Source organism: Leopardus geoffroyi, chromosome B4 (assembly GCF_018350155.1).
Source record: "Leopardus geoffroyi isolate Oge1 chromosome B4, O.geoffroyi_Oge1_pat1.0, whole genome shotgun sequence".
Lineage (NCBI taxonomy): Eukaryota > Metazoa > Chordata > Mammalia > Carnivora > Felidae > Leopardus > Leopardus geoffroyi.
Window position 1 is genome coordinate 49,997,645 of NC_059341.1, and position 12,482 is coordinate 50,010,126.

General features: G+C 37.7%; 1 long non-coding RNA gene across 1 annotated transcript; it reads right to left on the reverse strand.

Annotated features, from left to right (window-relative positions):
* Window positions 1-5,725: 5,725 nt before the first annotated feature.
* LOC123590786 lies at window positions 5,726-12,270 on the reverse strand. The gene is made up of 2 exons (XR_006708974.1): window positions 11,858-12,270; window positions 5,726-6,677 (listed from the first exon to the last, which is right to left on the reverse strand). It is a non-coding gene; the product is annotated as an uncharacterized LOC123590786 (long non-coding RNA).
* Between the last annotated feature and the right edge of the window lie 212 nt (window positions 12,271-12,482).

Consider the following 12,482-nt stretch of genomic DNA (forward strand, 5'->3'; position numbering starts at 1 on the left):
GATACTGACCACATCAGTTCATCAGGTCTTTACCAATCAAATCCTTGCCAATCAAGTACTACACACATAAAATACAAGATCAGAGAAAATGAACACAAAACCCGTTCAACTTGTTTGGCTGTTTTTGCATATTTGTAAAACCACAGTGATCTGTCCAAAATCAAATCTTAACATCTAAGATATTTTAACTTCAATGTTTGGTCTTCATTTCCAGTATATTTCACACCTACCATCCAGATACCACTGTTATAGACATTGCTTATGTACTTATATATAGTAAATATGCCCATGTAGCATATCCATACGTTGGAAGTCTGCTAGTTTGACAGTAAATAGCTAGGATAAATAATGAAATAATTATTATAAAAATATTTGATTTATTGAGCTTTTGTTAATGTTCTTACAATAAACTCTGTGCTGAATATCACGTAATCCTCACTGCAATCCTATGGATGGCTACTGTTAGTACCTTCATTTTGTCAATGAGGAAATTTGTCAGGAAGGGACTTTAAGGACCCTGGAGCCTATTTCGTAATTAAGAGATATAAGACTGAAAGAAGCAACATAAGGCTATGTGTCCAAATCTCAGGTTAAAACCCAGGTCTTCAGACTCCACTGGAATATTATTTCTACTCTGTAATCCAGTCCCCTAATGTGGTATGTTGCTTAGGAGATAGGATAAACTCATTTGTGATGATCTATCTCACTGAAAGAAATTAGACGGTGTGAGGAATTTCCTACAGAATAATGTCAAGATTCTCTTCCGTTGGAAAAAAGAAAAATGATAACAAACAGGTTAAGATTTTGGTATTGAATACGTTTTTCTTTAAAAAGTACAAACATGATTTTATTTTCACTACCAAGCCCTGGCCATAAAAATTCTTGACTCATAAATATGAATTCATTCTATCACCATAAATTAGGTAAAGTCGTTATAATAACAACCAGGTCTTAGGACATAAGTCAGTGAGAGATAAATCCTCACATAGGTTTAAAGAGTCTTGTGAAAGGTGAGTCAGGAAGGGAGAAACTGTTTTGCTGGAAACGGGGAAGAAATGAGTCATGACGGCTCCAAGCCTGGGGCTCACATGGGGCTACAGAATCTAGTGTGTTAAAATCCTGTTTTACTCCTGCTCCAACAGTTCCCACCTCTATCTTGAACAGGGACTTGGGTTCCAAAAGAGCTGAATCATGATTTATGATAAAGTATTGCTGATGCATCTGTCATCATTTACATCTGTCCCGAGGAGAAGAATCCCTGGCTTGGAAGACGGTCTAGCTCCGGGTAGAAATGAGGAGCATGGTGGTACTTCATTCTGAGTTCCTCACACGCCAGTAAAATATCTCCCCTGGCCCATTTTTAGGTGCGTCGTGTTACAATGCTGTTATTTTTGCCAGCCATTCTTGCAACATAAATTTTGCTCACTATCATATATCCGGTCTCTTTGTATATATTAAATATAATGGCTTTCTCAAAACTACACCAAAAAAAGGGAAAAGAATGAGTAAAAGTCCTAAAATCCTGAATAATCCACAAAGACAAATTAGCTCTTAAATAACTTAGAAGCAATTGTAGTATAGTTGACCTCTGAACAATGCAGGGGTTAGACATTGAAAGAAAATCTGTATATAACACTAGACTCCCCAAAAACTTAACTACTAATATACTGCTGTTGACCAGAAGCCTTGCTGATAAAATAAACAGTTGATTAACACATATTTTGCATGTTATATGTATTATAAACTGTATTCTTACAATAAAGCAAGCTAGAAAAAAGAGAATGTTATGAAGAAAATCATAAGGAACAGTAAATGCTTTTACAGTGCTGAACTGAAAAAAAACTACATGTAAGTGGACTCGTGTAGTTCAGACCTGTGTTCTCCAAAAATCAACTGTATTTTTAAGTCCAAACCATATGAACTTAAAAACCATCATGTCTTGAATTGACATCATATTGTTTGAGGCTTTGGAAATGTGATAGGCCACAGTCAGGTCTTTGCATTAAAATTTTGAATAAGTCTAGGGACTCAAACAAAGAAATTGTTAAGTTATGTAACACTAGAGCATCAAGAAATTATGAACCCAAAAGTTTGGGTGATTTGACCACATGTAACCCATTCCATCACTCTTCTACCAGACTGAGATGATTTAAAGCACAATAAGTTCTGGAATCTTCTGACTCAGTGGAGAGTTTACTCTATTGGTTTTCTAAGACTACCACGCTTGAGGTATATGATCAGGAGGAATAAGAAGTCACTGGGAATCTTTATCCCATCTTATCTCCGTGAATCATTCATCTTGCCCACATACCTTGCACAGAGTCTTTGTTGTGGTCATTCTCCCTAATCCTGGAAACTGAGCCAGCTTTTGTGGTCTGGCCCAGAATAACTACCTAGTGTGTACATCAACTTAGTTGATTTTTCCAAACACTATTCAAGGCAGGCAGAGAAGATGATAGGATCTCCAATTTATAGAAAAGGAATGTAAGGCTCAAGGGGTTATGTTATTTATCCACGTTTGTAGCCAGGATATATATGAGATAAGCTCAAACTGAGGCCTTTTGAGTCTTGTTTGTCTGTTCTACTGCAGAGTGTATGAAGAAGAGTGACATAGCTACTTACTTTAGAATGGGTGAGTATGGTGGACTTAATCAAACTGTGAATTAACAAAATGATTAATTCCAGATCATTTTGACTTGTTTTCTCCAGACAAAACAACGTCTATCTTTTTAATTTCGTTGGCTAACCCATGAATTTTCACTGGCAGCATTGCCTGGTTCAGTGTCTACTGACCACAGCCAACTATATACATATAGCATATATACATATATGCTAAACATAACTCAAGGTACAATGTTATGAGGAAGAGTTTGAGAGGGGAGGTTATACAAAGAGAGTTGTTTAGAAAGCTTAAAGATACCAGGAATGAAAATGAAAACAGACATTGGTCCAAATAAGCTAATGGTAAGACCTAAATTCTTAAGAAGCTTATCATACAGGAAAAAAAAATATCCAGTGTTTATGAAGCATTGTTTTCTTTTTCCTAATGTCATATATCTAGGCAGTCAGCCATATGTCTGTTCTCTTGGGGATGTTATCAATTTGTGGTGGCTTAATAGCTACAGATGATGAATTTTACTTTACAGTCATTTTGTCTTTGATAAGTGACAAAGCCTAATGCAAGATGCACTAGGTAAAAGGATAGTAGAGAATATACATTTTAGTGCTAGCGATATATTCTAGCCAACAATCCTTAGTAAGGCCTATTATGTGAATCTACCCATCACTTGACCTAGGAAGATTTCTATGTTTGAATGAAAGGGTTTGCCATGAAGAATGGGAATGTGAAACACCCAGCAAGAGTCAACGTGGTTTGGAGAAGAGGGTAGAAGGGTGAATGCCATTTTGGTTTAACATCTATTATAAGATGAAAGTCAAATGAGAGCTCTTAGCCCTGGTGGTTCAGGGACAGGAGGGCCTAGATTTACCTGAATCCTGAAGTATTCATTAATTCACTTAACCTCATTCATTCTACATATGACTACTAATTTCAGGACACTTTCTGTTTAACTTCAGCTCTTTTCCCCTTTAGTGATACTTTATATACAATCTTTTTGCAGTGTCTTACTCTCTTTCTCTCTTTCTTCCTTACCAATACTTGGTAAATTAGTTTTGTCTTTCCTAGAATATCCAGACCAGTGTGACAATGACTTGTTTCACTTCAGGGATTTCTCAATATTCTTTATAACCCCCTGGTCTGTTTATTTAGCAACCCGGTGATATTCTGCTGATTCAAATGCCAAAGAAAGATGACTGACTATATGTCTTCTTTCTGATCATTCTCTCAGGCTTAGTTAAATAAACTATTACATTTTCAACAAGGTCATGCCCATGACCCTAGTAGAAGCATTTCATATTATTCTTTCACGTGGGAGTAACTGGTACACAATTCTACCAATTATTATATTTTTATAAATGTTACTATAACTGTCTCTACAAATAAAGCGGGAACTTCACGTAGGGGGCAAATGTCCTCCACTGATCTAACTGGAGCACCTAGTGCTGTCTGTCCTTCAAAGACATGGTCAGTAGATATTAGTAGAAAGACCTATTTCAACTTCCTTTGTTAAAATAATGAAAAACAGAGGATTGAGATGAGTTATTCTTCTCTAGGCAAAGTGTTTGGACTGTGTTATTTGTTAGAACATAAATGAGTTGGCATTTATGCTTATGGAATAACTTAGAAATCTATAATTGTAAATTCATGCTGATTTTAATGAAATCAAAACTCAAAGTGTGAAACCATCCAAATAAATATAATTTTCCCCAAACTGCTTTGATATGAAAAAGACTCTTTGGCATAGCTCCAATTAACTATCTTAGTCACCCACACAGAAGCAAAAAGACTCCCTCCATCTGATTATAAGTTTCTGCAAATAGCAAAAACGCTCAAAGCATTCCTGGTTGTTCTCTCTGTATGTGCATTTTCGCAACCCAGAGCAAACAGAATGGACTGATTCTGTCATTTGCATGGAAAGATCTGATATATGTCTCATTTTTCAAGCTTTTTACAGGTCCTATAAAATATGGTTTTAGCATTAAAAGAAATCACATAAAATATATTCATAAAAAGTGATGTTTTTAAACTTGGGCTAATATTTTATGGCCAAGGCACATATTCATAGTTTAATTATAATAGATTAAACATAATGCCATCGGTGCATTCTAGTCTGCGGGTTCTTAAGTGTATTTTTTAAGGGTCTTGTTTTTTAAAATGTCAAGCCTTTGTTTTATACTCTTCCACCCTTTGCCCACTACTGGTATCCCTGCTTCTGTTAATTGTTCCAAACACCTGCTACAAACTCAGCCCCTGAACAAACAAAAACTACAGGGAACTTGACAGCAAAACAAATATATACAGATATAGGAGTTTTATAGAACCTGCCCTCTTACTAAATGTGTAAACACTCAGACTGAAAGACGAGATTGTCTGCAGATGTATCTCCTGGCAAATGGAGAAGAAGTTACCCACTGAGGCCAGTTTATGGAAGCGATGGCGGCATGGTAAACATGTCTGCCTACCCCTTGACATGTTGTTCCAGATGGTTGCATAGACACAAGACAGACCCAGTGAGCTGGCTCATTTTCTATCATGAAGCAAAAGGAAGTAACTCTCCACTGTGGGCTGGGGCAGGGTATTTCACTGTCCATGTGTAATATAACAGACAAGTAGTTTTGAAGGTGCCCACCCCTCATTATCGGAATGAAAAAAAACTTTTCCAGCACTGGGCATATATCAAATGTTTCTCAGCAAGATGAGAGCTTCACTAAAAGTAAGAGCATGGTCTTTGCCCACGAGGTGATAAATTTCCAGTGCTAGCAACAGTGAAGACTTGGGGAGTGAATAAAGAAATGTCTCTAAGCATCTCTTAGGCATGTCATAAAAGGGCACATTCAATATAACTCATATGAAAAAGTAATGTCTGATGGCGCTCAGGAAAGAGAGGCAGAGAATGGTGATGCTTTTAGTAGCAATTCAGGGAGGAAGCTGCCATAGATGTTTTCATCACTGAGTAAAGGCAAAAGGATTGTCTCCACCCTACCACCCACCCCCCTCCCAAAGTGATGATAGAGGTGAATCAGAGTGGGGGGGGCTTATGATCCCTTCTAACCAAGGACCTAATTTTGAAAACAAACTTAACACTGAAGCAAAAGAGACACAGGCTGGGCAATCACTTTTTATTTAGATTTTTTTTTTTTTGATTTGACAAATAAGGAGAATTCTTAACATCAATGTTCTTTCATCTTTTTTGTCATTGTTGCTAAAAAGTGAGAACAATGTCATTTCTGAGTGTCTCAAAGGAGAAGGATGAAGGTTGAGAAAAAAAAAATAAAAGGGAGGTGCAAAGGAGAAATGATGGTTTAAAGGAAAATTAAAAGGTATCATTAAGTGAAACAGAAGGACTCCTTTAGTTTTTAGGGACTTAAGCATCCAGCATTTAGCTTTTAGGGACTTACACTCAGGGAGACAGGTTGGGAAAATGTGCAGAAGCTGAGTGTGACTTGGAAGAATGCCAGTATGAATGCACAGAGGCACTTCTTTGTGCAGTATTGTTTCTGTGGGTAAATGCCAAGACTGGCCCTGGGCTAATTGAAATGAGCAGCTGCATGGGTCACATCCGTATAAGGAGCAAGTATTAACAGGTGCAAGGGGGCCACGGGCTTTTCCTTTGTCAATATTGAAGTAAACAGGTAACGCTGTTCATTTGTCTTCTTAAAATGTAAAACTTCAGGCTCACATTGAAAGCTGCCCTTGGCATCTCCTGTGTGTCTGTCATTGAGTCTAGGGTGCCTCCAGCTTCCTGGATTCAAAACCAGGCAGTTAGTCATGTCCAGGAGGAAACAAGTTCAGCAGCTATATCTTCAGGTGTTGATGCTCAGGATGGATTGCAAAATCACAGGAACTTCTAGCAGGTGTCGAGTGGCTTCCCTGATACAGATTGCATCTTAAAGTTGTTTTTCTTTAAGAAGCCTCTTGTGGGGGGAGAAGAGCTCCCTTCCATTTCTGATTCCATTCAGGGCCACTATAATCTTGTTCTTGTTTGCTTGCTTGGAGCAAAAAAGCACCAAGGCCAGTCCTGGTAAGTGTTTCTTTCCCTCTGCATCCCTGGTAGTCCCTGTCAAAGAAATTGAGCTAAAATGGTGGCTGAGAGTTAAGAAAATTAGCATTCTAACCACAAAAACTTCAAACTGGACCCAGGAAAGAATCTATGAGTGGAGTTTAATGATCCATCAAAGCTATAGGGCTTAATTTCAGACTAGAAATATTTTTCGTTGATGTTTATTAATGTGTGATATTTTTCAAGAGAGGAAGAAAGGGAACTGTGAGCTGTAAAACAGAAGCATAAACAGTTGATTTTATCATCGGGGACAGCTAGCCATTTTAACTCCACTGAGTTGAAGTGTTTGGGATCCACAAAGGTTCATCTCTGTCACAGATTCTTATTGCAAACAATTTAGGATTCTGCCATTTCCCAAGGGTGGATTAGATAAATGGTTTCATCCACCTTTCTGTAGCATGCACTACCTGAACATTTTTAAAAAAATGTTTATTTATTTCTTTTGAGGGAAAGAGAGAGAGAGAGAGCATAAGGGAGGGAGAGGCAGAGAGAGAATCCCAAGAAGGCTCTGCCCTGCCAGTGCAGAGCCTGATGCAGGGCTCAATCCCATGAACTGTGAGATCATGACCTGACCCAAAATCAAGAGTTTGACACTCAACAGACTGAATCACCCAGGTGCACCACTACCTGAATATTTTGACAAGCCTGCTGTTTCACATAATGCATTGCTCATTTTATTTTACATCCTGTGTACAAAGCAATACTGAAAGAACTAAAGCATGTCTGTCTCATCAATATTCAGAGTTGCTTTTGTACCAAATGTATAAAATTTTGTGTGGCTCACCTAGGAGCTGATGCAAATCCCACAAGAGGTTATTAATAGCACTAATAAGAAATGTCTTCTTGTTGAATCTCAGGTAAATGTAAAGAATACGTGTCCCCATAGCTTCGGAGGTTTAGCCTCCACAGAATCTCTCTCTTCTTCTGGCCACTTCAAAACAGAGCCAGTGAGTTGAGCTGACTGCATTTTTTAACTTGTATTTAAAGAAATGAGTCTTATTTTCTTGTTTTGCTTCATTTTTCTTGTTGTTTTAATGCAGAAAGAGTTGGCATGTAAGACAGAGGACTCTAATTTGTGTCCGTTTTGTGGAATCATGGATAATCTGGCATTCTACCTTTTTATTCACTTGTCAGGGGAAAAATAGTAAAGGTGAGGGTGGGCACAGTTTACAATAGACTCTGGTTGTAAACTAGACCCTGCACACCCTTGATCTGTAGAATCAGCATCACCTATCGCCCTGTCATTTAGACTGATCAGTTGTGAGGCTCAGTCACCCGTTTGTCTCTATGGGCTCCCCCGGAAACAGGAACATCTGCTTTTCCACAAGACATACTGACATTGAGCCTTGCTTTATTCTTGGTTAATTTTTTCCCAAATCTTTTTCTCCTAGCTCATCAGGCCCTTTGGGACATTTTTGAATACTTTAGCCATGAGCTATTGATCTGGAGATTTCAGGATTATGTAAACATTCTGGAATGGTAAATCTCATTGTCCAATTGAATGATTAGCCCATCAAATTTTTCTGTTAAGCAACTCTTTTATGCAAGGTATGGTTATAGATCCTGGAGAACTCTTCATGTGTTCACAGTCTAGCAAAGGATGCAAAACACATTTGCAACCAATTGTTTTATAACAGTGTGAGTTCTCTAGTAAAAGAATACTGAAAAGAGTGTGTATAATTCAGTCTTCAAGAGGAGAGAGGCTTTTCCACAAGCGATTTCTGAAAAGCAGGCACTTGTCAGGTTGAGTAGGTGTTTGCCAGGCAGAGAAGAAAACTTGGGACATTCCAGGCAGAGGAATCAGCAGAGACAGAAACAAGAGGCAACATAGAACATGCCCATTTAGGGAAGAATGAAAAGTTATGTTGCTGGAGCATGGGGCATGTGGTAAGGTGGAAGAAAATGAATTTGAAAACGGAGATGAAAGCATTTATTATTTTGGATTTGGAAACTATGGAATTTTAACTTCTATCTTAAGGCAGTGGAGTGTCAACTCAGACTGAGTCAATCTTTATCTTGTTATTCCATGTAATAAAGAAGTATTAATAAAATAACCCAAAAAGAATAACAATAATTGATAAATAAATACAATCTGGATGTATAAATAAGATAATCTAGAAGAAAATGATATGAAATACATAGGTTTGATATACATATTTGAGACAAAGATGGTATTTGTTTTTGTTCTTCCCTCCCAGAATTCTCTGGCAATACTATCATTTATATAAACGGCGTTTCTCTCCCACAACACAGCCACCGATTCAAACAAAACATCTGCAATCAACACCGGCTGGATTCCCGCCACTAGGTGCATTTCTAATGTGCTTTTCATTTATCTTTTTATTATGTATTCTAGGGGGCTGCATATAGTAAGGGATGGCATATAAAACACAAGGCTAAATGTTCCCTCATGTATTGAGTGGAGCAGGGATAGGGATGGCTTTTTTAAAAGCCAGAAAATAGCCTCCACATATCAAAGAATATATAGGCAATGGTTTTGAATTCAAGAAATAGAATTGCAGGATAATAAAAAAAAAAGTTTTGAATTTTTTTTTCAAACAATGCCTTTTTTTTTTTGCAAGAGAATGCTCGACTTGGTAGAATCAATGGGAAATGATGTCCATTCTTAACTTGAACTTTCTCTTTCATTTGATCCTTTAAAAGCATTCTAGGCAGTCAGTTGGGAAATTCATCTGTATCACCTTTGGTCTATTCTTCTAGGCCTTGGAAGCCAGGCTGTCACATCCCTGAGCCCTACCAGATCTGTCCATAGTGGTAAACCTAAACTATTTGTGGGAGAAATTATTGCTGGGTAATCGCCATGTGTCTGCTCTCCTCTACCCCATTTACCCTCATGTGTTCTTACTGTTCTCACTTTGATAACCTGGATCCTATCCTTTGACCTTGAACTCAGTGTCTGCCTCTGGTCTCCTTCAGATTTGATTCCCTTTCCGCTTCTTTTATTTTCTAGCATTTTAAAAACTTTGTCTTTTGCTTTGATCTCCCTATTGCCCTAAGTTTTATTTTTCCCTAGCTCACTTCCAATTTTACCAACCCTTCCTCCCAAGGTGGAATTCACATGCCTCCAAGTAGACACAAAAGTGAACATTGTACCAAAACGATGGCTATCAGTTAGTTAGCGACTTTCATAAGAGTTGTTTGTGGGCTTGGTTTAACATATACTGCTGGCTGACAAAAGAGAGAGTTCAGAAAACATGTCTGGAAAAGATAGGGATAGTTAGCAATTTGGGGGAGATACTAAGAATTCTAAAGAACCTTAAGGTGAATAGAAGACATACTACTATGGTGCTAGACCAAATTTTAACATGTGAGATATGGACACAGATGTTCACTTGTGACAAAGAAAGGAAAATTAGACTATGCAAACATCATGGGAATCCTCAAGCAATACGTAGGAAAATACTTCTGGCACATAGTGGAACCATACAAACTGGCCAAAATTAGTAAAGTTGCCTTTGCATTAGAAAAAAAGAAGCATGATATTGATTTCATATGTAAAGCAGCAATATAAGACATGGTGCTCCTTCATTAGCTATGGTTTTTAATACATTTCACACCAGGCAGACTATGGTGCCTATTTCCAAGTTCCTTAACCAAAAATACATGTGAAAGCATCAAAATGTTCAGAGGAAAGCCAACAAAATTATCCAAGTTTTAGAAAATACGACCTTTCAGGAAAGATCAAAAGATTGGGGGTTATTCTGGATGAGGAAAGACTTCAAGATGAGTAATCTAGGAGTATTTTAAGTTTTTTATTCAGAGAACAGTTGGTAAGCATTTTTATCTATCACCACTAAAGGCAGAATGGACAGTCCAAGGCTAAAAGTGAAACACAAAGGATTTAGGCTTGAAGGGAGAAATGTTGGTTGAAGAGGGCTGTTGACTACTGGAAAGAGTTATTTGGTCTCCTTATTAGGATAGAATCTATGTAATGAGCTATTTCCTTTTCTGGGGACACTTTATTGAAAGAGCTAAAAACAATTTTATCCATTTAGTTTTATACTCTAACTTTGAAGCAAGGCTATAAGTAATCTGTAACACTGATACATTACCATCTGTCATTGTACTTCATGGGGTTCACTGTGTGTGAAAGAACTAAGTGTATAAATGAAATTCAAAATTTCAGAATCATCAATTCCTTCTGGCTGTAGCCCCAACAGTCTTTTTGAGGGACAAGTGCAAGAAGTGGTTTTGAGAGAAGAAAAGACATTAAAAAATAGTCATTGGGATCATGTAGGATGTATAGAAACTGGAATCCCAGGTAGAATTCTGCCTTGGCACCAAAAAGGAAACTCTGAAATGACATATTAAGTCAAATTAATATGGTAGATCAGGGTAAAACACAATCTGTCACTCTAATTTCTTTAATTCATTAACTGTTGTAGATCCCATCAACTTCAGATGGAATTTAATATTTTAAATGAGATTTTTACACTTGAGAAGGTAGGATTTGCTTTCTGATTTCAGTAGGTTGTCTAAGTAATATGACTTCAAGAGTTCAGGTACTACCTTTACCACCCAGGTGCATAAAACTTTATTTCTTCAGGTTTCTCATCATGAATTCTTTTTTAAAGTGTAAATGCTTGTATTTCTGAATTCTATTCTAAGGCAATTCAAAAGCGTTGAGTCTAAAACTCATCTTCGTTCCCAACAAACTACCACCCCCCTCCTGTACGATCTCTGAAGTGTCTTTGAAGTAAGTGTACCTTCTCCCCAGCTCTACACTATTGCTTTTTAAATCTGCATTCTTTTTAACTGCATCAGCTGGTCCCCATCTTATAGTCCCAGCTGCCTCCACTTGAGCTTTCATAAAACCACCAGATTGAATGTCCTAAAATGTAAATCTGATCATGCCTTCCCCTGGCTCCTAATCTTCTGTGGCAGTGATATCCACACCTGATGAATCATGAACATTACTATGGAGTTTTTTAAATGCATAGATCATAGGGCATGAGAACATACCTACTGAGTTGGAAAATCTGATATACACACACATACATATGTACACACACAACTATATTTTTAAAGCTGTATAGATTTGGAGACCGCTATCCTACACTGGTCTATAGGGACAAGGCCCTTCACCATTAGATTTTAATCTGTAGCCCCTTGAAGTGCCAATTGCCGTTTCTTTAACCCACTAGAATTTCTCATACCTTGAGGTCTTTGTAGATGCCTGGAATAGCTTTCCCTCCTTTCCTTAATCCACTGGAAGCACCTCTACTTCTTAAGACTCGGCTGCTTTTTCTCAGACATTATGGCTCCTACTCTCAAAATGAGGCACTCCTTTCTCTGTTCCCACATTATCTTGTCCATTCTCTAATAATAACATCACACTGCTATGGAGTTGTTCTCCCTCCCTTCCCCAAAGGAGTGGGAGCTACTTGAGAACAAAGGATGTCTTGTAAATTCTGGAACCTTTGCATTTCTTTCCTTCTTCCTCTCCTCCACTTTCCTCTCCATGCTCCAGAACGTCACACAATGATTGCCACATGGAAAGTGTTGAATACGTGTTCCTAGAAGCATGGGGAGGAAGGAAAAGGAACTGGAAAGACGTACTCTTGAGTTGATGCCTTGGAAAATAGTAGAGTATTAAGTTCACTGTTCTGTTGACAGAGGAATCTGTAGCACTTGGAGTCTAGGCAGGGTTAAGCATAAGATTAGTTTGGAAGGTAGTTATAAAATGTGTAATTTTTATTTGAGGAGCACAAGGTTAAAACCAGATTTTGGATCCATAGCAAAATAAAACAAAGTTAACAGATTTCACAAATTTGTGTATTC